This window comes from Monodelphis domestica, chromosome 3 (genome assembly GCF_027887165.1).
Source record: "Monodelphis domestica isolate mMonDom1 chromosome 3, mMonDom1.pri, whole genome shotgun sequence".
Lineage (NCBI taxonomy): Eukaryota > Metazoa > Chordata > Mammalia > Didelphimorphia > Didelphidae > Monodelphis > Monodelphis domestica.
In genome coordinates this window covers 369,175,816-369,200,500 of record NC_077229.1, presented here as the reverse complement: position 1 = coordinate 369,200,500, position 24,685 = coordinate 369,175,816, and the positions used below count along the sequence as shown (strand labels likewise).

The 24,685-nt window shown below is 32.7% G+C and overlaps 1 protein-coding gene across 8 annotated transcripts in view; it reads right to left on the bottom strand.

Moving 5' to 3' along the window:
* The window catches only part of CDH18 (cadherin 18), a 1,512,838-nt gene that overhangs the window by 581,157 nt on the left and 906,996 nt on the right, over window positions 1–24,685 (bottom strand). For 6 of the 8 annotated variants that reach the window (XM_056824266.1, XM_056824271.1, XM_056824268.1 and 3 more), the window contains one exon: window positions 1,194–1,375. The exons of the other annotated variants lie outside the window; for them this stretch is intronic. The gene's annotated coding sequence lies outside the window, so the exon portion shown is untranslated. The remainder of the gene's footprint in view (window positions 1–1,193; window positions 1,376–24,685) is intronic. 8 annotated transcript variants of the gene reach the window in all.

The window sequence follows — 24,685 nt, the reverse complement described above, 5'->3', positions numbered from 1 at the left end:
ATGTTAAGAATCCTAGAATGGGCATGAAATACTTTCTGAATTTTAATAGACAATTAATAAAGAATGTATATTTTCTAATTCTGTTTTTGCAATTATTAGCCATATTTATTAATTTAACATACCATATTACTTGAAAAGAAACACATTAAATTATATTTAAAGCATAAAATTATTTTGTTCTTATACTTTCTTTAGCTAATATATATAGAACTTAAAGAAAAATGGACCTTTTGACTTTAAGAATTATGATAACTTTATTATAGTATTATTAGTGAAGAACAATGTTGTCTTTCCCAAGCCACCAAGAAAGTTAGCATCTGCTTCTTTTTACCTGAGAAATATTCTTTAGTATCTCTGTATGAAATGGGGGAGCAAAATGGGAAAAAGTCTAACAAAAATACAATTGGTTTCCATTGCTCCCCCAGGATTGTATCTTAGCAACACTGAAAATATCCGTTCCCTTATTTGTGTGCTATTCCTCTTTGTGAGAGAAGAGAATATCTTGTCACAAAAAGATCATTTACTATCATTATCAAAAATAACAAAAATAGACGATCACATTTTTACCTAGGGTGATGAAAGGAAACTACATAGATCTTATAGCTATGAATGCTGAATGAAGTTTACATTTAGATACCAGAGTACTTAGACTTCTCAAAGTAAGTTTAGCAGTTTTCAGTCCCCCTACTGTCTACTCAGATTACTAGTATATGAGATTAAACACAACCACATAAGGAAAATTCATTACTCTCCCAATTTCCTTTCATTAAAAATTGTTTCAAAAGGCTTTCTTTGGAAAAGGAAAAAAAAACTTGATATTTTTGTATTGTTATATAAATGAACAGGGAGAGTAAAATGATCATTCAAAAGTACTAGTTTTCCTTTGAGAAACATATAGATTTAAACCTGGAATTAAATTGGTCATAAGGGAAAAATTGATACTGAAAAATATTCATCATGCTTGCTCATAGAAATCATTGTAAAGATAATTATCCTTAAATCATGCCATTTGATTTTCTGTTTTTAGAAAGGTATACTAGATTAATGGATATGTATTTTTTATTGCTACTTTATTTTCATTTGGTTTGTTTTTAACAAAGCTGGATTTCTTGATTATGGAATAACAGGCTATCTTAATCTACTTCTATTAAGGTAAGAATTTAGATTAATGTTTACAGTAGAAACATCAGTACCTGATATTTTTGTGAATTTGCGATAAGTCAATCCATCAACCAATTCTGGCAACTGAGGCTGCGGTCTTGCAGGTTCCCCACCTACTGCTTCTGTGATCTAAACGTAAAAGTGCCCAGCTTGAGCAACTAGAAGTCAATGTCCTGGTTTCTGCTCAGTGTCTCCATAGTGCCCAATTCAGCAGCTGTGAAAGGAGAGTTATTTATATCAATTAGATTTGAAATTATCTCTGCTCTATGTTAGGAAAGAGTAATCCAACAATAAAATGAATGAACTTTTAATTCTAAATAGCATGAAAACTATATTTTCTGTTTCTTTGTTTCAGAGAGATTAGGGGAAAGGCTCCTATTTGTGTTTCCATAGGTATACAAACCAATAGGTCTTGTGAGCCTCCCAAGTGCCTAAAGACTTAAGGCATTTGTTTCTGGTGACTGTCAGAGGCAGAATTTGAACCCAAGTCAACCTTACTGAAATGTCAACAAACTATTTCCACATATCTTTGCATTTTCAGTTACTACAGAAATGCATTTTGTAGGATAAGAGAAATAATGATTTGTAAATATTTCCTTTGGGTAATGTACCAGACAGGAAAAGTTTTGTGCTATATCTTTAAGAAATAGAGAAATATGCTGATTATTTGAACACTTATATTATTCACATTTGGTCAATTAACATGAATTTGTTAACCTCCTGGCTCTGTTCCTCTGAGCTTTACTCTCATTGATGCATTCTTCTCTGAAACTTCCCTTTTGGGGAAGGTCTCAAGTCAGTGACCTCTAATTCTCCAGACTTAGCCATCATGCCCAGGTCCAGATACCTTTACTCTGATGTTTTCACCTATATTTTACTCTTATCTTCCTTCATAAAAATATGTTTTTTGAGGGTGGAAATTTTCCATTTGCTTGTTTTTGTATTACCTATACTTAGCCCAGTGTTACCTGTACATAACCACTTTTTAATAAATGTTTAAGATGACTGACAATATATTTCTCATTCTATATTATGTGCTGGGGATACATATAAAATGAAATTAATATCTGCCTTTAAAGAGGTGCTTTTTATATAGAGAGATAATATTATAGATAATTATAAATTATGTAAATATAATATTTATGGGATGTCACAAAAATCAGTGAAAGTTAAACTTTTAATAACTGCTACAACTTTACAACAATCACCACTTGAAAGATTAATTATTTGTATGCATTTTACACATTTCTTTCTATAATTTTTGAATGATAAATTTTTAATTTTAAAAAGATATAGAATTATGCATGATGTTGAATGTTCCTCTCCAAATGGTATGAATAATAAGGGTCCTCTGGCTTGGCCACCTAGTTCACCTGATTTATCTCCTGTAGGCTTTTTCTTGTGGGGCCATGTGAAAACTATTGTATAAACCTCTTTCTTTACGTCATCTTAATGGCAGGATTACCAGTGTAAATCTTTCAGTAATTTAATAGTAACCAATAAAAGCTTTACAAAGTTTGAAAACTGACTAGAATGACAACTAACACATGATGATGGTTATGCCCAATTTTAATAAAAATCTTTTTATTCAAGTTTAAATAACGCCCAAAATGTAAGTTTTTATAAATGTGCTTCCTTTTTGTTTCTAAAATTATTATAACTTAAAACTGCTAAGACTATTGGGACCAACTGGATAAAGTTATGAGGGATGGAGAAAAGATAGTACTAGCTGAAATCAGAAAAAAAATCTCACATTTGGTCAAATTATAGAGTATATGAAGGGAATGTATAGAAAGGATGGTGGGAACTAAGTTTTGAAGGGCTTAACTTTCACTTAAATTCGATTCAACTCAGATCAATTCAACAAACGTATATTATGAATCATGTGGGAGGTACTGTGCTCAGAATACAGCCATAAAAATATTTTCTCTATTCTTATAGAGCATATAATCTACTAAGAGTTATGCATGAGGTAGGCACATAAATATGGCACAAGATAGCCTTTCATTCCTGCCTGGGAAATTTTAAAAATACATACTGCTTTAGGAATAGAAGGTGAAAGAGAATTTCATTGGTCATATTGTTCTTTACTAGCTTTGGTAAAGAAATCTAAATATATATATATATATAAAATATATATATATATATCATATACATATTCTTACACACATATTACAATGTAATGTTAGAAATCTAACTTGATATGTCATCTATACACACAAATATATAATATGCATGTATATAAATGCATATATATATTTTAACATATATAGTTAGGATGTAGAATATTCCCTTTAGGAAATATAATGGATCATATTTTGACCATTATAGTTAGCCATCATTCAGGGATATATACTGGTTCTACTCCTCCATCTCAAAGATTTAGAATGCAAGATGCCAAAGTTTTCTGTTATCCACATAAAAGTTAATTCTTGCTATACTAACAATTTTTGATAACCTTATGGTGGCAAAAAATTTATCTGATGAAATGTAGAGACTCCTGTAATCCACTTAATAAATCATCTCTGTTGCTAATATGCTAATTACTATTCAAAAATCAAAGAATTTACATGCTTCTCACAGAATGAATTGGTTCAATTGTTCAATTTTTGTTCAATAATATTACATTATTGTTCAATTATCCTCGCCATCATAAGAAATTAACAAGAATATAATGCAAAAGAATTAGTTACATGTTGGAATTATTTATTTTTACTGAGCTCAAACAACACAGTAGGAAATAAATTCTAGAGGACTGAATTTAATATTAGAAACTGGAGTTGGAATAATCATTCTATTAAAGGATCACAACTAAGAAAAAAAGACGGAATCAACCTTATATAGCACTATATTACCCTTGAGGGCAATCAAGAACATTTTTTCTTAAGTCACAATCGGCTTAAGGTCTCTTGTTCCTAGAAGTTTTGTCTAGTGGCCATGTGTCATGGGAATTGGTTGAGGTTTCTATGTGGAATTAATTTAGCCAAGTCATCTAGCTGTGTATGAATAAACACAGATGTATGTCCACACTTTGAAATCCAAGTGTCATTAGTAAATTCTTAGAGAGATTGAGTTCAGAGGATTCATATCAACAAATCAATCAGGGGGCAGCTGGGTAGCTCAGTGGATTGAGAGCCAGGCCTAGAGATGGGAGCTCCTAGGTTCACATATGGTCTCAGACCCTTCCCAGCTGTGTGCACTTGACCCCCAATGCCTAGCCCTTACCACCCTTCTGCCTTGGAGCCAATACACAGTATTGACTCCAAGACAGAAAGTAAGGGTTTAAAAAAAATCAATCAATGTTTTATTGAGTCCCATTTTTTGCAGGACAAAGTATGCAAGAGTATACAATATGATGCAATACATAGTATCAGTCATTTCCTCACCTGCCCCTTTCTTTTTAGCTCTGGAGAGATGACATATAAAGACAATGTTTATAATAATAATAATAATGATAACTATAACATAGAAGTTAAAAATGGCAGGATGTCATAAGGAAACACTTAATAAGTCACTAATAAATATAGTCATAGGATATTCTATCTGGGAAGGACCTTAGAAATTAGTTTTGCCAACTTGGGCTCAAAGGGAACCTGAGAGAATTTTTGAGAATCATATGCATTGTCTCAGTGTTTGCAGCAAACTAAAGCCTCTGGAATTCTAGTATAATGATCCCCTCCTCCTTCTCCTTTTCTTTCTTTACCTGGACCTATTATTTCCTCAGTAAGGGGAATTCTCAGAGAGGTGTTTCCTTCACAACAGTAGGGTAAGGGAGTGGAATAGAGATTCAGTAAGTGACTTTCCAAGGTTCCCATAGTTAGTATGTGACAGGAGCAATTACATTGGGTCGGCTCTTGGACCAACTCCCTATTAATGTCCCTTATTTTGATGGCCGCCTCCTCTGCTCTAAGATGCTCCATATGAAGAAGAGAGAAATGCAGCTTTAACCAGAAAAGGGTTACAAAGCCTTCATGAAGGTAACAGAGCATGACTAGACCCTTGAAGGGAGGGATTAGATCTTGCATGGGTAAGGAACAGGGAGAAGGACTTTTTTGCAAGCAGTACTGAAAGGAATAAAACTATGACTTGGTAATGTGTATTTCCAAAAATTGTATTTGGGAGATGAGGTTGGGGAGACATGCAAGGATGTTATGGGGTCTATGGCTTAACAAGAAGCCTGGGGCCAATTTGTGTTCATTCCCAAGTGCCAAGAGAAATCTTTTGATGCAGTTAGGTGAGAGTGGGTAGACAACTGAAAAGAGTCAGGAGTTCCAAACAAGCCTCAAATATAAATTAGCGAGGTGATCCCCTGGCAAGTTTTTTACTTCTCTCAGACTCAGTTTTCTCATTGTAAAAGTTGACAATAATATGACCTTTCCTCTAGGTTTGTGATGAGAGTAAAATGAAATAATATATACAATATTTTATAAGCCTTTAAATATTGTTAAAGTGTTAGATATTACTTTGTGTCATGGATTTTGGGTTTTTAAATATGAGAGTGATAAGATAAAAGCTGTATTTGAGGGGAAATATTAATCCTTAGAGTTATGGACGACCAGATAGGTCACTGGGAAAAGGAGAATTACTGTAATGCAATTTGAATCAAAAATATTTTTTTTAACATACACATTTTGTTCCACATATTTTGGACTCAAGGTGAACATCAGGACTTTTTTCTATTATTCGTTGTTACTGTGTGGACAAATAAAAGTATGAATTATCTTAGGGAGAACTTAAGATTAAAATATATGTATGATTGATTTTAATTCCTTTATAACTATACAATTTGGTTAAGTGTTACCATAAGAACTGAACAAAGGACAAAAATTCATATTTAAAATGTAATGTGTTTTTTTGTATTAAAATGCTCAGGTAATTCTGTCCTCTCTCATCTCCCACATCATTTAACAAAATATATATATATATAATATATATATATATATATATTTGTAAAACTATGTCTTACTTGTTTCTACTTATCAATTCTTTTTCTGGAGGTGAACATACACAGTATATTCTTCAAACAATAATTATGATACTATATATTACATTCTCTTCATTCTCCTTGTTTTACTTTTTATTATTTCATATAGGTCTTTCCATGTTCTTTTTCCAAAATTAACCTGTTCATTATTTATTATAGTGCAGTAGTACATTATGATCATGTGGTTTAACCGGTTTATCCATTACCCAAATGATGAACATCCCCTCAATTTCAAGTTCTTTGACACCACAAGAAAGGCTGCTTTAAGTATTTTAGAATATATAGGTTATTTTCTCTGATCATCTTAGGAAATAAAACTAATAATAGTATTTCAGGGTCAAAAAGTATACACTGTTTTTTATAACCCTTGGAGCATAATTCCAGATTGCTCTCCAAAATAGTTGCATCATTTTACAATTACACCAAAACTGTACTAGTGTCACCAACATGAACTAGTGTTCAAATCCCCTCAAACATTTGTAATTTTGCTATTTTATCATCTTAGCAAATCTAATAGGTATGCAATTATTACTTGGTGTAATTTTGATTTCCATTTCTCTACTCAATAATGATTTAGAGCATTCTTCTTATTTTTGCTTTGATTTCATCATCCAAAAATTATTTGTCCCTATCCTTTGAACATTTAACAAGTGGGAAATGGTTTATATTCTTATATATTTGACAAAGTTCTCTACACATTAAAAATATTTTGCTATTAACTTTGCTTACTATCACCCAAATCTTTTTTCAGCTGATTGGGATAATGGTATGCTGCCAAAGGAATTCACATCCACATAAGTGACATTTGTATTCGTCCAGGAATTCATAACATATGAGTGGGCTGAATCATTCTAACATTCAAGGATATGTATTAAAGCAGTTACAAAATAGTAAATTAAAAGCAAGGCAAATATAATAAAACTGCCAACTGCTCGGTCCATAGGTTAATTTGCTTCCATCTAAATTATAATTTTATCCTTTGAATGACAATTATATCCCTGGAAATCAAGTTGAGTTACATGATTGTCCTTTAAAACTCTGCTTGGGCTTCTGAAAATAGGGAAATGGGAAACATTCAAAAGGAGATTTAGATGAATGATTAAAAAATGTAGTAGGTATTCATAAATTGTTGGAAAGACAGATTCTATCCTTTTGGTTTCTTCTAAATGTAAATTCTATGATGTTGTATCTCTCCTGATCCCTGTGGAATATTTTTAAGATAAGGGAATGTAAAAAAACACAAAGAGAAATCATTTTATTAGGCACTATTATATGTATTTTATTCTCTGAAAGACAATTATGCCCCTTAATCTTAATATTTTAGTTTTTCCAACATTATAGGTTATTCTTCAGGTCTCCATTTTTCCTTCAGAAAATTTAATTAGAGTTCCATTTCTCCATCCTTCAGTTACTTTTAGGAGCTATCCTGCTACATCAAGAATTCCTATAAATTCATAGGTTTAGAGATGGAAGGGATATTAGATGTTGTATGGTCTCCTTTTAGAAATAGGAAACAGGTGTAGAAATCTCAGGCATACACAGCTAATAAGGTGTTTGATACAGGACTGAAACTCCGACCTTCCTATTGGCATATCACCTAAAACAAAATTAAATTGAAAAACTATGTGATGCATATGGATCTCTTTCTTCCCCCAGATGGCTTAGCTTGTAGAAGTGCTAATTCCAAGGTCCTTCTGCTTTTGTTTCCCAGACAAGGTTAATTCTGCTTTCATCTTCTATAGAGAAATGTTCCTCCTGCTTCAGAAGTAGGTTTTTTCTATCACTCCACTCTGTTTCATGTTAAAGGTCCTTTTTATGTTTCTTTTGAGAGGGAAATTTGATCATCAAATTTTCTTTTTATATCAGTAATTTTGTCAGGAATAACTGGAAATACACTATTTCATTAAATATCCATTTCTTCCCCTGGAATAATATGTTTAGTTTAATTGGGTAGGTGATTTCTGGTTGTAGGCTTGGTTCATTTGCATTTCAGAATTTCATATTCCATGGCTTCCAATACTTGAATGTAGAAGATGCTAGGTCCTGTGTAATCCTGATTGTGGTTCCATAATACATGAATGTTGTGGGTTGGTTTTTAATCCTGGCTGCTTCTAGTATTATATCTTTGGTTTGGGGTTTCTGGAATTTGTCTCTCTCTAATTGTCCTGGACTTTTTACATTTTGTATTTCATTCAGAAGATAATTGGTAGATTCTTTAAATTTCTCTCTCCCTCTATTGTTCTGGAGCATCAGGGCAGTTTTCTCTGATAATTTCTTACAATATGGAGTCCAGGTTCTTTTTTGATCATAGTTTTCAGGCAAATCATTGGTTCTTTGATTATCTCTCCAAGATCTACTTTATAGGTCAGTTGTTATTTCAGTAAGATATTTCAAATTTTCTTTTTTAAAAAATCTTTTGAATTAGTTTTATTGTTTCTGGCTATTCATGAAATCATTAATTTCCATTTGTCCAATTCTAATTATTAAGGAGACATTTTATTCTGTGAGGTTTTGTACTTTCTTATGGTGAGTTGTTTTCCTTTTTGAGGTATTATATTCTCTTTTTTTTAAACAACTGTTTTCTTCAGCAATTTTTTGTTTTGAACTGTTAATTTTTCTACCATTTTCTTCTGGAATTTTTCTTCTAAGTTTCCTATTATTTGTTTTTCTATCCTTTTTTGAAGCTTTTCTATGGGTTTATTCTGATCTTGACATCCTTTCATATTTTCCTTTGAAGATTCACATTTTTCCATTTTCATTTTTATGCCTCTTCTGAACTTGCATTTTGGTCATCTCTCTTGTTGAAATATTTTTCAAGTATCAGGCTTTTTCTCTGTCTTTTGCTCACTTGAGTTATAATTTCTCCCCTTGATTTTGTCTATATGTTAAAGTTCAACTTTGTTCATGGGGTAGATAGAGCATTATTCTGTGCATATACTGTACCTATGATAATGTAAAAAATAAATTATATCTCTAATAATAAAATATTACATTTTATGAGGTTTATTAAGCATCATTAGAAATCAAGGAATAAAGAGGATACAAAATAAAAAGCATGTGACCATGGCTGATTAGCCCATTTAAAAATCCCCATGCTTAGCTTACCACTATATTTGCTGCATCATTGCAAAGGAAGAGAGCCTGGGAGGCATTACTGCCAGTTAAATATAAATAACGTGATCTCGCCAAAGTGAAGACTCAGGATAGATTTTAGGGAATTCTGGGAAATACCAAGGATTTCTGGGGATTGAAGTCTAGGGTTCAAAATCTCCATTTATACAATAAGCTCAGCTATATATCCCAGATTGAGCATTTTGCAGAAATGGCCTGGTTGGCAAGCTTTTGGGAGCCTTGAAGCTGTTCAGTTCACCTGGCTTAAGCTGGACCTTATTGTGCTGAGTTCCTCCTACTGTTTCCTGTGTTGGATTGTGCAGGTTTCTGTTATGACTTGAATTTACAGGGCTGCTTTCACTCCCTGCTACTTGTTTTGTATTGCATTGGTTTCTGCTCTTACCCCATTGAGGCTGGACCAAGCCAACTGTATTCTTTTCCCTGCCACTGGTACTTTGTTATGTCCAAGACCTGCTAAAGCTTGTTCAGTGTTCTCTCCTCATATTCCAGTGGGATGAGTTCTTGTGGTCTTTCAACAATGTTCTGAGCCAAAGCACACCTTTATCTTCTGTTGGTTCTGCCACTCCAGTATTTGTTTTGAGGAATTTTTGTTCTTCTGTGGCCATTGGGAGGGTGGAATTTTAGTGTCTCTTAAAAAAACTTCATCATCTTGGCCTGGTTACTTCAGTTTCCCCAAATCAGTCATGGGGGGGGGGCATGGACTCCATAGCCACTATCTTCCACCACACCTGAGGCCATATTTTAACCTCTATCTGAGAAAGTGTCAGTAATCAGCACCTCCCTCCAACTTACTACATTCCTTCTAATCTTGGCTACATTTGTTTTATGAGAATATTTTCAACTTAATATATTCAAAATTACCCATTTTATGTCTCACAAGTTTACTATCTCTTATTTATTTATAAATTTGCTTTTCCAACTTTACACAGGAAATATGTGGATGAGGAGAAAACTTGAAACTTGATCTTTCAATTCCAAGTTTATTGTCCTTTCTACCATATTGCAATAGTGTGTTAAAGAATTTATATTATTTATAACTTTTACATAGTAACAACAATAACATATGATGGTCAACTGAGAATGACAATTTTTATCAGCAATGCAAAGAACTAGGATAACTCCCAGTAGACTCATGATAGAAAGTTACCCACCACAATGAGAACTGATAGAGTTTATAAACTGAAGTCTATCATTCTTCATTTTATTTTCTTAATGAATTTTCTCTAGTATAAGTGATCTGTATATTTTTATACAACATAATGAAGATGATAATATATTAATATGTGATAAGATATGTATAACTTTTATCACATTATCTGCCACCTGAGGGGAGAACATGCATCACAAAATGTCAGAAAATTATTATTAAAATTGTACTGAAATATAATTTTGAAAAAAGATAAAGAAGGGTAAAGATAAAGGGTAAAAGATAAAAAGAGTGCTTTCAAGCAAAAAAAAATTACTTATCCATTGTTAATTCCTCAGCAAAATAAAGTGACTCCCAAAAGTCTCAGTGTAGTTTTAAACTTTAATAATAACTGAAAATTGAACTAAGACTTTGGAGACATCCAGTATTTTGCATTAAAATTAAACAGTATTCATAAATAATGTTGAATATTTAACACACTACTGCAATTATTCCTTCTTAAGATAATTATTATTAAATCTTAAAAGCGTGCTATGAATTTTGGGACACCCTGGATTCTTATCCTATTATTATCCTATTATTCTTATCCTAGGTTTATCAGCCTTGTAATATCATCAATAAGTAGTAGTGTAATCTTTCTTAGTCTCTGATTTTCCCTCACCCATTAATCCTCATTCTCATTCTAAAATTGATTACTTTCAGTAATGAAGAATCTTAATGAGGTAGTTTCTTTATTCAAAAATATCTGTCCCTTAAGATAAGTTTCCATTCTTATGACTATATCATTTTAATAACAATCAATAATTGTTTTCTTTACCTCAATATTCCTACATGCACTTTAATTTGTTACATGTTTCCCTTCTGTCTCTTATATTCTTGATAAAATAAGTAGTAAAAACATTACCTGGATTCTCATCTCCCCTTTTCTATATCTCATTTCTGAAACTTCTTTTTCTTTAGCTAAAAGATAATAGATTTAGTTCCAGTCTTTCACCTTTATTCTGTAGCTATCTTCCTACTTTAAATGTGTTTCTTGTAGACAGCATATGGTAGGATTCTTGCTTTTAATCCACTGTAGTATTCTCTTCCATTTTATGGGTGAGTTCTTCCCACTTATATTTGCGGTTATGATAACTATGTTTTCCTGCACCATCCTCCCCACCCCCATTTATCTTCTTTTCTCCTTTCAACCTTTCCCTGATCATAAATATTTTTGCTTCTAAATATCTGCATCCCTGAGTTCTCTTCCCCTTTTGTCTGACATCCCCTCTTATTTCTCCCCCATCCTTCCTAACTTCAATATAGGGTAATATAGTTTTCTATAGCTAAGTGTGGCTTTTATTCCCAGTTTCCCTCAGTTATGATAAGAGTAAGTTTAAAGCTTTTCTTGCCACTTCATTTATCTTCTTTCATCTCTATTGATTCTTACATGTTTCTTTATGTTAAATAATTACCCACAATTTTCTCTCCTTTTCTCTTTTCACACTGTAATCCTCTTTCTTCTTCCTTCATCACATCACAGTTAACTCCCTGCTCTCTGATTATATATGTTTCAATTCATTGTCCCAATAGTGACAAACTTCTTAAGTATCTTCCACACCATAAATACCCTAAATACTTTAAGTACCTTAGCTACCTTTAGTATCATAGATATCTGAAGCATCCTAGTTATCACTTCATTACTAGTAACATAATTAGTTTAATTTTCTTTTTTTCTTTCACAAAAATTTCAGCCCCCTTTCTTTTTTCTGCTTTACTTCACAAGTTCCTTGGCTTCCTTCAAAGAGATGTGTCAAAATATTCTCCAAATTCTGAGAATTATTAAATCTCAGAAGTAAAATGTCCTTACTACCCATATAGTCTGACATTTAATCCATTTCAGGGATGCTTTTTAATGATATTTCAGAAAAAAAATTTTTAAATAATCTTTAATTTTAGACTACTTTTTAAAAGTATCTTTTTATACATTATTTCATTTGATGCTTACATCTCCATGAGCCAGGATTTCAAACTTTTTTCTCTATTATACCACACCTCTGTGATTTCTCTGGAAAACAAAAAGTCTGCTAAAATATTTCTAGTGATAGATCATTATTTTGAAAGATAGGTTATATTATTGTTAAAAATTTAATACTGTTACAAAAGTTTCTTTAATATTATTACTATACATTCTAAATTGCATATATAATTTTAGATACTTGGAGCTCTACAGTAGTCTTTGTGTTGCCTTCCTTAAATTTAGAGGCAGTGAGTATTACTCTATTATCTATCTCAAGAGGAAATGCAATTCTGAGTCCCTCACCAGGTAGCAATCTCTTTAAATCACTAGGCCAGCAGTCAGTTCATTTTTTTTTTCATCATATCATGCAACAGTCTCCGAAAAGGTTTTAGAATCCTTAGTGGAAAACAGAAAGCATTGACCTTGCAAATCTCTAGACTCCCCAACCAAGGCCACTACTATAAGCTTCATGGTGTCAAGTAGCAACATTGTCTGTCCTTGGTTCATACACTAAATAAACAGTAGTATATAGGAAATCCAATAACTTAGTTATGGCCACCACAGGCATAGAACACAGGTACTCTTCATACTGTGAATACCCATATTCATGGAAGAGAATTAAAAAGAAAGAGTTCTTCTCCAAATATCTTTCCCCAATTAATTCATACATCTTTTGAGTGACAGGGAAAACCACTCACATCCACCTTCCAAGAATAGGAAGAAATTCCATGTATATATTTTTTTACATGTGTGACTTATGGAAATCAAAGGAAACATGGGAGGAGGGAGTTGTTGGGTTTTTTTTTCATTTTCCCATTTGATAGTTTCTGTGGGTCTGAACCCTCCCTTTACTGCTTTAACTTCCAGAGCTTAGTGCTGTAACCTAATTAGTTAAGTACTGTAAATGTGGGGTGCCTGTTAAAGCCTTGGGTCCTTCTCTTTTGTTCTTCATAACAAAAAAAAATTAGCCCATTCTAGTATGTAGACACTAGCAGTCCCAGTCTCAAAGAAAGCTGCTATTCAGTGATCCCATGGCAGTGAACAGCCTTGTTTACATATATAGTTACAAAACATTCACATTTTCCTGATAAAATTAGGAAATCTTAAAATGTCATGGATTCAGACCTGTTACAGCAACTATCTTCAGTCTCACACAACAATCAAAAAATCTTGTTCAAGAACAAGAAAAGGGTGATATGGCAGACTCATGTCCCTGTCCTCTCCTGTAATATGGATCGTTATTAACAACTTTAATTTTTAGGCTATCATAATTTTTTATCCCTTGTGGGAACTTCCAGGGCCCCTGTCATGCAACATAGATGCAACTGCATTGGTAAAAGAGCAAATATATTCATATTCTGGTAAAATTCACCTTCCTAATGGTTCTCAGTCACCTTGTAGTTTGTCATTCTACCTTCTGAGAAGAGAGCAAAAAGTCAATTTCCCATGTGCATCTTCATGTCTACTTATATTCTTTCTTGCTAACATCATCATGACTTCTTTCCAAGCTCCCCTGAAGACTGAAAGATGAACAATCTCCTTCTGCATTCTCAATTCAATGCCAAATTTAGGAGTCAGTAGGGGTATTATTCCTTTTTAAGGGGCAAAGAAGGTTTATGGTTTTTCAACTCTTCTGTTATATGACTCACTATTCTACCCAATCCTAACATGTCACTCAAGTGGAAAAGAGGAAATTATTATACCACACATTTCCTTCCCCTTCCAACACATGCACATACTCAAAATCTAAGCTAATTCCAGATGGCTTGAAGATAAGAAGGTCCCAGTCAATAATAAATCAATGACTATGATATTGCCAAGAATACCTATGCAAGCAATATTCTAACAATATCCCCATTTAAACACACTACATTTGTTTGTTTGTTTTTTAATCAGTCATATTATATTATTGATTCACATAAAGATTTGAGTAAACTACATGTCCTTTTCATATAAAATTCTTTTAAGCCTTGTTTCTTCCATATTATATATGGGTGTTCTTTTGATTACCTAGGAATCTAGATATCTGAATTTGACTTCATCTATGTTAAATATTATCCCGTTAATTTAGGATTAGTAGTCCAGCTCAACAGGTTTGTTTGTTTTTTAAATCTTGGTTGTGTTTTCAACTGCATTATTCATTGCTCTTAACTATCAGCTATTGCTTCACTCTCAATAATTTCACTATGGATATAATGGACTAAATTCTATAGCATGGAATAAATACTCTATCAGTGAAGTGTAAGGCCAAATGTCACAACAATTCATTTGTATATTGAACTTTAATGACATAGGTCATTTTCTGTTTTGTTTTTTATTTTACTCAGATTGGAAAGTAAAGTATGGTTTTCCAAAAAGCTCTTTACTTTCCCAGAAAATCTAGTTCAAAGACAAGAGTTATATAAAATTTTAGAAAGGTATAGATCCATGACATCTGTGTAGATCTTAAAGCTGCTCAAAGTCTTAATCAAATATGACATTGTCATCTTGGGAATTTACCCCAATTATGCTATAGAATATTCTTTCTCTGTCATGACAATGAAGATTATTTTTAAAAGGTATTCAGTACCGGTGAGAATGATTTCCTCTTTATAATGGAATTTACTATACTGTCATAAGACAGACTCAACCATTTATTTTCATGTGACTTTTTAGTATTTGTCTCAATTTTATGAAACTTAAAAATTTGGCAAATATGTCATCCATTTTTCAGTGAAAAGACAGGTAGTATCCCATGAATTAAACTCAAAGGCATAATGAATATAAGAGTAATGGGAAATTTTCAAGAATATAATTCTTAATGTACAAGAGAAACTATTCTAATAAGGAAAACCAAAAGGTAATACTTGAGGAGAACGATAGAGCTAAATATAGAACTTAACCTTCCAACTTAGATTTTCTTCTTTTAATTTATTCTTCTATTAAATTATGTTGTTTCAATTGTCTAGCAACAATTGTTTCATTCTTCCACCTCCCTCATCTTATTGGAAAAATACAAATAAGAACCTTAGAATAATTATGCATAGTTAAGCAAAATATAACTATTATGACCACATATAAAAATGTGTGCTTTGTTCTTTTTATTAGGCCAACTCCTCTCTATCAGAAAATGCAGTCTTCATTATAATCACTCTTATCAAATAATGATTAATCACTTTCATTGAATATGTTTATTTTAAATGTTCATTCTTATAATATTTCAACTTCATATTTCAAAATACACAAACAAAAGATGGTATCAAAGGAAGATTATAGAGAATGAATGAAACAGGTGCACAATAATGTAATAATGTCAGGAATGTAAAAGCTCAGAATAATATACAATTGGCAAAGAACATGAAGAACCACAAAAAGGACACTTCTTTTTCATTTACAATGGGGAAAAATAAAAGAGCAAACATTATATAAATATATTTCTTACAGTGTGGAAAGTATAATGAATAGAAAAGAATGTTTTATTCAATTATTGTTTTAATATTGTTTCTTCATGTAAAAGTGGTCTTTGGTCAAGAAAGGATAGAACAAAATGAGTTAATGTTGCGTTAATAGCATATTATTAAAATGAAGGTGAAAATACATAAAGAAAGTAATACTTCTAAGGAACTATCATCACTTCATTAAGTACAAGTTAGGCCATATTAATCCCATTTCCCATTTTTATAAGATCGTAAAACTGGAGGATCAGGATTCCAGTCACAGCTAAGATTTTTAGTCATGTTTGATAAGAACTCATGATATTATTATGTAAAAGATAGAGAAATCTGGGTTAGATAATAGGACAATCAAATGGATCTGGGCAGAAAAAATTGAATGGCTAGACCCAAAGTCATATTAGTCTAAAGTAACTATGAGAGGAATTCTATACTAGATTTCCATTGACACCTATGCTTGGTCCTCTGCCTTTTTAACATTCTTATCAGTGACATATATGGCATTTTTATCAGTCATTGGCAAAAATGTTTTTGCTGATATAGCAAAAGTACATATGAGATAATCAGTATCCAAAAAGGTCCTAACAGGATTGGTTCTAGCAAGATAAATTTAATAGGGTTAAATCCAGAAACATACATGAGATGAAAAAAATAATTATAACTTCCCTATAGCAGAATGGATAATCTTGGAATGTGTAAGGTTCTGTTTCACCGAAGCACTCCAAAGTTAGGATGGCCACTTGGCTGCTCGGATGTAGAGGCTGTCTTTTTTCAGTCAGATATTGGATTAGATTATTTCTGTGGTCCCTTCCTACTCTCATATTTTCTGATTCTGTGATCTTTTAATCTATACAAAATGTTTGAACATGACATGTCCAAGCACAAAGTATTATGCCACTGAAGAGATTCTCAAAGTTCACTTCAATTAACTTATGGTACTACTTAAGGAATTGTCAAAGATGTTGTGGTACTCTGAGTTAAATATATCACTTAATCTATTTTGAAGGAACTTAATATTTAATAGTAGGAGTTAAAGCTTGGAACAAACTTTGTATCCAAAAAGCTTTAATATAAAAGAGATCATAATAAATAAAAATAATAATCTTTATATTTTGTTTATTTATTTATTACATAGCAAAATGATACATGTATATATATAAGCAGAGTTGTATGAGAAATATGAAGAGAAAAAAACATCTACCACTACACTTTGATTCAAACAATTTCTATATTAGATTTTTTAAGGGTGTGAGGCAGGGAAAATTATACTTAAAAGATTTATTTGGAAAGTATTGATTTTTTAATAAAAATGTTATTTAAAAAATTAAAGGCAACTAGGAATGTATTTTCAAGATATTTTAAAAAGAGAAAGTTCACAAAAGAATGGAAAGGTAGTAGAAATATGGTTTACCCCATAGTCCTTTTCAAAAAGGTTAGCACAAAAATATTAGCATCTATTGATGCATATATCAATGTTTTCAAGCATATAAATATATTCACACATATATGTGTGTATAATAGTACCCATGCAATTCTTTGAATAGACTGATAGTTAATATATAAATATATGTCAATGTATGCATACAGAGAGACAAGTGAAGGGAACAAACTTATGATTTCATTAATATGTCTCTTTTGGTGAGGAAAATAAACCTTTCAATTTAGTTTGATGCAGATCACCAGCTATTGTACAACTTATGATCTTAGAAGGAATCCTCATGCAGTTTTTTCTAAGATGAAAAAATAGGCATATTGATAAACTGCCTTTTCATTGATGTTTAAATGACTTGCTTCAGATCACACAGAGTATGTTACAGTAGAATTTTAATCCACAACTTGCTGACTTGACTAATAACTCAAACTGATTTAAATAAACTTATTCATAATTCTATTACATGTGAAATGTCAGTGTGAATGTAAAATCATTTTTGACTGTATTTAAATCTTAGTGTAGTATTAATATTCATGCAAAACTTGAGTCACAAAATTCCTAGTATGATCAATTAATTTACACAGAGCACTTTTATAGAAAAACAATGTCTCAGCCCCTTTGCCCTGAATGAAGGGGACAGCTCTTTTTATGGTCAAAAGAAGGAGAATCCAGAATAAAAAGGCATCTCAGATGGGGAAAATAGTATGACTGGTTACAAAATCTGTAGCATTACAGGCATAAGGAACAATATGATTGGTTAGAAATTGGCAATGAGGGGCTAGCAATGACCCTTTGTTCAATCCTGCCACTAAGAAATGCTCATTGTTTGAGTCCATCAGCAAGGATGTTTACCATTAGTGGACCAGACTACCTTGGATAATAGAGCAGATTCTCTGGCAGCCACCTGCATCCTTCAAGAAGAAGAAATTTTCTTCAGGTAAAAATTAAAAAAAAGTGGAACAGAGATTATCAGGAGAACTGAACTTCTTAACTCATAGTCAATGAGTGATTTACAGGAAAGCTGAATTTTCAAACTTAACTGTGATCCAAATGAAATATAATTTAAGCAATTACAAAAATGTCTGCAGTGATACAGAGCCCTAGAATCATGATCTGGAGTTAAGGGTTATGGGTCTGAGCCAGAGTGAATTTGATTAGTTCATGAAATGTGATAGACCAGTGCACAAGAAAAGAAAGGGATGTGGAGAAAGAGGACTATAAAAAAGAGACTATAGAGATCAGGTTCTTCTCTGGAGGTATTTGGCAGGGGGCCTTTCGGTGAATTTTTGCCAAAGAATTGGTGGCTCAGGTGGAAGACACTCTTGTGGACTGGTAAGATTAGGGTGGTAGGCTAGGAAATATTTTTCTATTTCCTTCCCAACTCATTTCTTTCTTAGACTATATTTATATTAAATTTAAATTATTAAAGGCTACTATAGTCCTCATGACTTAAGAGTTAATTATTTTCTAAATGGCAACCACAACAATCTTTTTTAACTAATGTTATATTTCAAAACCAATTTCTAAATATTACATTTAGCATTATTACATTTGGTATAATATTAATTTTCAGTATTGCAATAGAAAGACCCATGGATCAATGAAAGGAATACTGTATACGATATCAGAGAATGAGTTTGAATCTCAGCTCTGCCATATACTACCTGGAGGATAGCTGCCAGGCATTATACTGTATTATACAATTATTATCTCATTTGAAACTTTGGATAATTTATTAATTCCTTTATGCTTTTGTATAAAATGATTTATTAAAATATTATAAATTTCAGAACTCTTCCAAATGTCAAGTTAAGTTTTTATGAAATAACTTATGTGATCAGAAAAGAACATAGGTCAATCAGAATTACTGATGATTGTTGGGCATACACTTAGTTGTCCTGGCAACCATGAATTATAAAGAACCAAAAGAAGTCTTCCAGCATCTTGGGTGAAACTTCTTTGGAAGCTGTTCATGAACAATTATTGTACATAATTTTAGAGCATGGAGGAATTAATATATGTATCTGTGAAGTGAGTACCTAAAGAAATCATAGATTCACTGTAAAATTAAATTTTACAGGCAAGTATACTGAATACTCTGTCAGGATCTACCTAACTCTGATTTTAAATTAAGGAATGGTGGGAACAGAACCTATTTCTAAAAGACTATAACAAAATCAGTAGATATTTATTCATAATAGGATAATGTGATTCAGGTCTATGGTTTTAAATAGTAGAGTTTGCCAACTGTATTTTATTAGGTTATCTTAATATATATTATATTTATTATGTCATGTGAATTAAATATGACTTTAATTTTTATTAGCATTTATGAAAACCCCAGAAATATTTTGGAAACATTTGTTATACCAGAAATATTTCAATAGAAATTCTCAGTATAACTTAGAAAATATAATTTAGATTTGTATGGACTTAACTTCTTACTCTAATTTGAGATATTTGGCCACAGAATACTTATAGCAATGATATTTGTTTTTTGTCTCTTGCATAGCAAACTACATTCTCCAAATAAATACAGAATATTCTATTCAGTTGAGAAATGTCATCACTAATAGTGGCCAAATACAGAGTGTTAAATAAACTGAGGATAGGACTGCTCTTGTCTAGGCATTATTTTTCTAGATGAGTAAAGCATGGTATTCTATGACAAAAGGGAGGGAAAGTAAATATGTACATGTAGTCATTTTAGAGAAAAGAAGGGACAAAGAAAAATATATTTTTGTTTTAAAAATACCTTTCCACATATTTTAAACAGAAATCTACTACTGAACCATTAAAAAAAAGTCTCTTTACTCAGTCTCTTTGCTTTTCTACGTGTACTATTCTATCCATAAATGCCAAAGAAATTTTCATTTTTTTAAACACCCAGGGAAGAGTTAGGCTCAACATATAACAAGGAATTAATTTATAAATATATATCTAATCTTTTTAATATCCTTACTTTCTTACCACAAATAGATATATGTATGTATATGTATATAAAAGGCAGTGGAATCAGAGGAGATGGATTGATACATATGTGCTATGCAACCTAATGCAAATCATTATTCTCTTGGTGACATAGGCAACTCTACACAAAAGTAGTAGTAATTGTCACTTACGTTGTAGTTTTTAGGTCTTCCAAAGCACTTAATAGATATTATCTCACTTTTATCCTCATAATAACACTGAGAAAGGTGCTATTATTTTACCCACTTAATAGATCAGAAGACTGATGCAGACAGTTTAAGTGCCCAGACTCCTATCACCAGTAAGTGTCTGAAGCATCATTTGGACTCAGATCTTCCTAACTTCCTGATGAAGTTTTCTATCCATTGTATAATATACTTGCCACTTAGAGAATGTATTAGAGTGAATTTATAGAAGTAATTTTCTCTTCCTTGAATTGTGTAAATGATGAAATTATAGAAGCAGTCTCTTTCGCCATTTTATGTATCAATACCAATTTACATAGCAATATACTACATGTGGTATAGTATACTACATATAGGTATATTGCATAGGTCTCTAAAGTCTATTGCATCCATCTATCTGCCTGCCTTCATTTTGCAAGTACTTTTAGCTAAAATAAAAATGGCCTTGTCACTTACTTATCATTGGACAAAAAGGAAGCTTATGTGTTACAAACTTATTGTCTTTATACTTTGAAAAAGCTTTATTAATAACTGTGAAAAAATTTTATGTAGGCTACAAATATCATTCAGGATATTATACAACATGATCTTTAAATATTTAAAAATTTATATCAATATAAGCTATTAGTAGTACAATATAAGTGAGCTAATCTAAAAGTGAAGCTTCATTGAATTTTTGTCTGAAAATTGCTCTAATTTGTTCTTTGACATTCCCAAGTGTTTTACTTTTTATTGTTTTAGCTCTTCCAAACTGCAAATGGAATTTGCCAAGAAGTATATCACCACTCATTTGTGTTAATAGATGTTAATGCCAAAGTTGCAAGAATAGCATGAAATTATCAAAATTAATACTAATTTCCAAAGTTGAAATAATCATGAGGAAATACACATTCATTAATTAGGTAGCTGAACTAAATGGAGTGGCCATGTCACATGCCAGTTATTTTGACTTTGCAAGGTACTTTCTATTTTGTGCTTCAGTACTTTGGTGGATGAAGAAGGCAGTAAATGAATATTTGAGGTAGAAAATATTGCTTAAAAAGACTAAATTAACTTGGAAAGGATATGAAATATATCCTCCTTTGTATATATACAGCTTAGTTGCTGATTGAAACAAAGTAGTTTGTTCCTGAAAAACTGATAAAATACATACGTGAAGAATTCTTTATTTGTTAAAATGTAATGACAAGAAGAGGAAAAAGGAAAAACTAATAGAACTTATAGAATCCATAGGACTCATTTGAGGGCTGAGAAATGACTGAAGATAAAGGGCATTTTAGTCCCTTAGTTCATTTACAGGTGAATTTTGTTTTATAGGAGCTTGAGATGTTAAAACTCACAAATGTTATATCAAATAATGTTTGCAGATGGTAGGATACTATACTGATTTTTAAAAACAGATTAAAGGTCGATTTCATAAATTCTACATTTTAAAAGAGCACAGAAGAAATTTCATCTTGGTGCTAATCATTCCTAAAAGGAACAAGAACATCAATCTATACAGGCAAGAGATATGAGTTGTTTTGAGCGGATGGATTTTTCTTACCGATGTAACTCTCGGTTCTGTTTCTATAAGTCTATATTCACTCTCCCTCCTGAACATTTGGGAGTATTGGTTTTAGAGTGTGATCCAGGTATCTGATTGATATACAATAAATTGATTATTCTTTCATTTATATTATCTTGAAAAATTATAATTGAAATAGTATACTGATTATTATAATTTTTGTTTTGTCATGAAGTAAATACTTCATGTTTAGCAATTTTTTAAATTCCTACTTTCTATCTTAGAATAAATACTAAGTATCTGTACCAGGGTAGAAAAGTGATAAATGCTGGGCAGGTGGGGTTAAGCCAGGGATCACACTATGAGGTTATTTCTAAGGCCAAACTTGAACCTAGGACCTCCCAATTCCAGACCTGGCTCTCTCTCCATTGAGGCAACTACTGACCCTTTCAAGATTGACAAATAATTGTGATATGGTGACTTATTTCGAGTAATGAGAAGCACATCAATGAGGACTCAGGAGTTTCACTGGTTTGCATATTTTCCTATAACAAGATTATTCCCAGGACCCTGAGAGAGTCCGAATTACAGCCATGCGGTGCTCATTTATCTTTATTAATCCTAAACCAGTCAATGTAAGGGTTACCATGCCCATGCCTAGTACTATAGAAATCCTTGGAAGCTACTTTTCAGAAAGGCAAGATAGTACTTAATGAATAACTATATCCAAAAACAATAGAAACAGTTATGTAGTCTAAAGCATCAAATACCACCGTCATATGTCCAATATTACCTAGATACTTTTAGCTAACCTATTCGTGTTGCCTAAAGTATTGACGAGCCTTGACACTCAGTCCACTTTTGTATTCTTTGTACTATGAGGCTTCTTATCTGCTTTAATGTGTCATTCTCCCCAATTAGATTGTGAAACTCTTCAAAGTAGGGACGCCTTAATTTTTCTAACCATACTTCCAGGAATTAGCACAGAGCTTGGCACACAGTAATTAAAATTTAGTAAAAACTCTTTTATATTCATTCATAATAAATGGTAAATATTTACCATTGTGACTTAAAATATACTCATCTTAAATCAGAATCACTAATTTATGGTAAAAATTGGATTCAAAGATACAATCAGTAAATAAAGCATGCTGAGCCAGAGAGCACAAATACTCACAAAATGCACTTCTGAGAAAATAAACATTTCTAAGGATATTTACATATGGCTATACTCCACAGGCACAAAATGCAATATTGATTAAAAAAAACCCTTTAGCCTTGCAAGCAAAATATTAACCATCCTCCAGCTCTGGAATTTGCCCAAATAGTTTTTTCTGCCTAGAAATTAATGTCAGCAGTCGGCTAGACGGCATTTGCTGCCACTTAGAGAGGGCACACTCCTTAGAGAGTAATTTGAATGGCAGTGGAAGCTATAGAACTACAACTAATTTGGAGGAAGCTGGAAAATGGGGCCAGGTAGTTAGATATGAATAATATATATATATATATATGTATATATATATATATATATATATATATATATATATACATATATATGGACAGGGCTAAATATTACAAATAACTCTTTGTGGAATGCTGAATTGTGTTATTTCTCTAGAATGGTCTGTCTGAACCTTGTCCTCTGGTTCTTATCTCTGCTGGCTCCTGAGATAATTTTTGATCCCAGCACCAACTTGGGTCCTAATCCTACCAACATTTTCTACCTCTAGCATCTGGGGGAATATTTCTACCACCAGCTACTGACGCCTATGTATTACTTGACCTGTCAGATACTTTGGTCTCCTCCCTGAAAAATATCCTTTGAAAGCCTGTCATTGTTCCTCTAAGTGGGGAAGTTTTAACAAATACCAATGAGTATTCATTTTCAGCTCAAGTCTCAGGAGGTAGGCAAAGGGAGAAGGGAGAGAACTAGTACCAGAATTTCCCTGGGGTAGAGCCACATTTTCAGACATAAATGAAAACTCAGGGAAGAAGTTGGGTACAAGCTCTTTGAGGGCAATGGCTCAAACTTTCCTTTTGTATTCCTTCAATATTGTATCTAGCACTTCCGGGTAATCATGGCTGCAATCTAGACGCCACACGCTTCTTCTCCCCGGCACTAAACGAAACAGACTACATCAAAGGAGCATAAAAATCACCTTTGGAGGATCAGAAGGACACCCCAGTACTCCCCAGTACTCCACAGAGGCAAAGGTACGTGGGGTTTGAGCATTTCCACACTATAATAAGAAGGAGGGAAAGCTTGCACAGAAACGTGAACTGAGCCGCCCTTCCCCCACCCACCTCCCCCACCAAACCAGAGTGAGCTACCTGAGCGCTCACTGGGACAGCGAGTGAGTGTGGAACATCTCTGTCTGGGGGGGCACTCCAGGGTCCTTGGGATCTGGGGACTGCCAGGAAAAACCGTCTTAGGGCAGTTTCACAGGAGAACCTGGCGCTGAGCATGGGGGTCAGCGGAGCTGTACTTGGGGCAGTTACGCTGATTATCTGGGCGGAGCTGAACACCTGGGCAGTGTGGCTGTGATCAGGGGCCCAGCACTGTAAGAAACCTTGGAGACTGGGAAGAATTAGTCTGAGGCAACCTAAATTCACAGAAAAACCGCCCATACCACCCAGACCCCAGACCAAAAAGGAAAGGGGAATAAAACCACCAAAGGGATGGCTCACATGGCCCAAAATCAAGCCTCCAGGAAGAAAGGGAAAAAGGTGACTATTG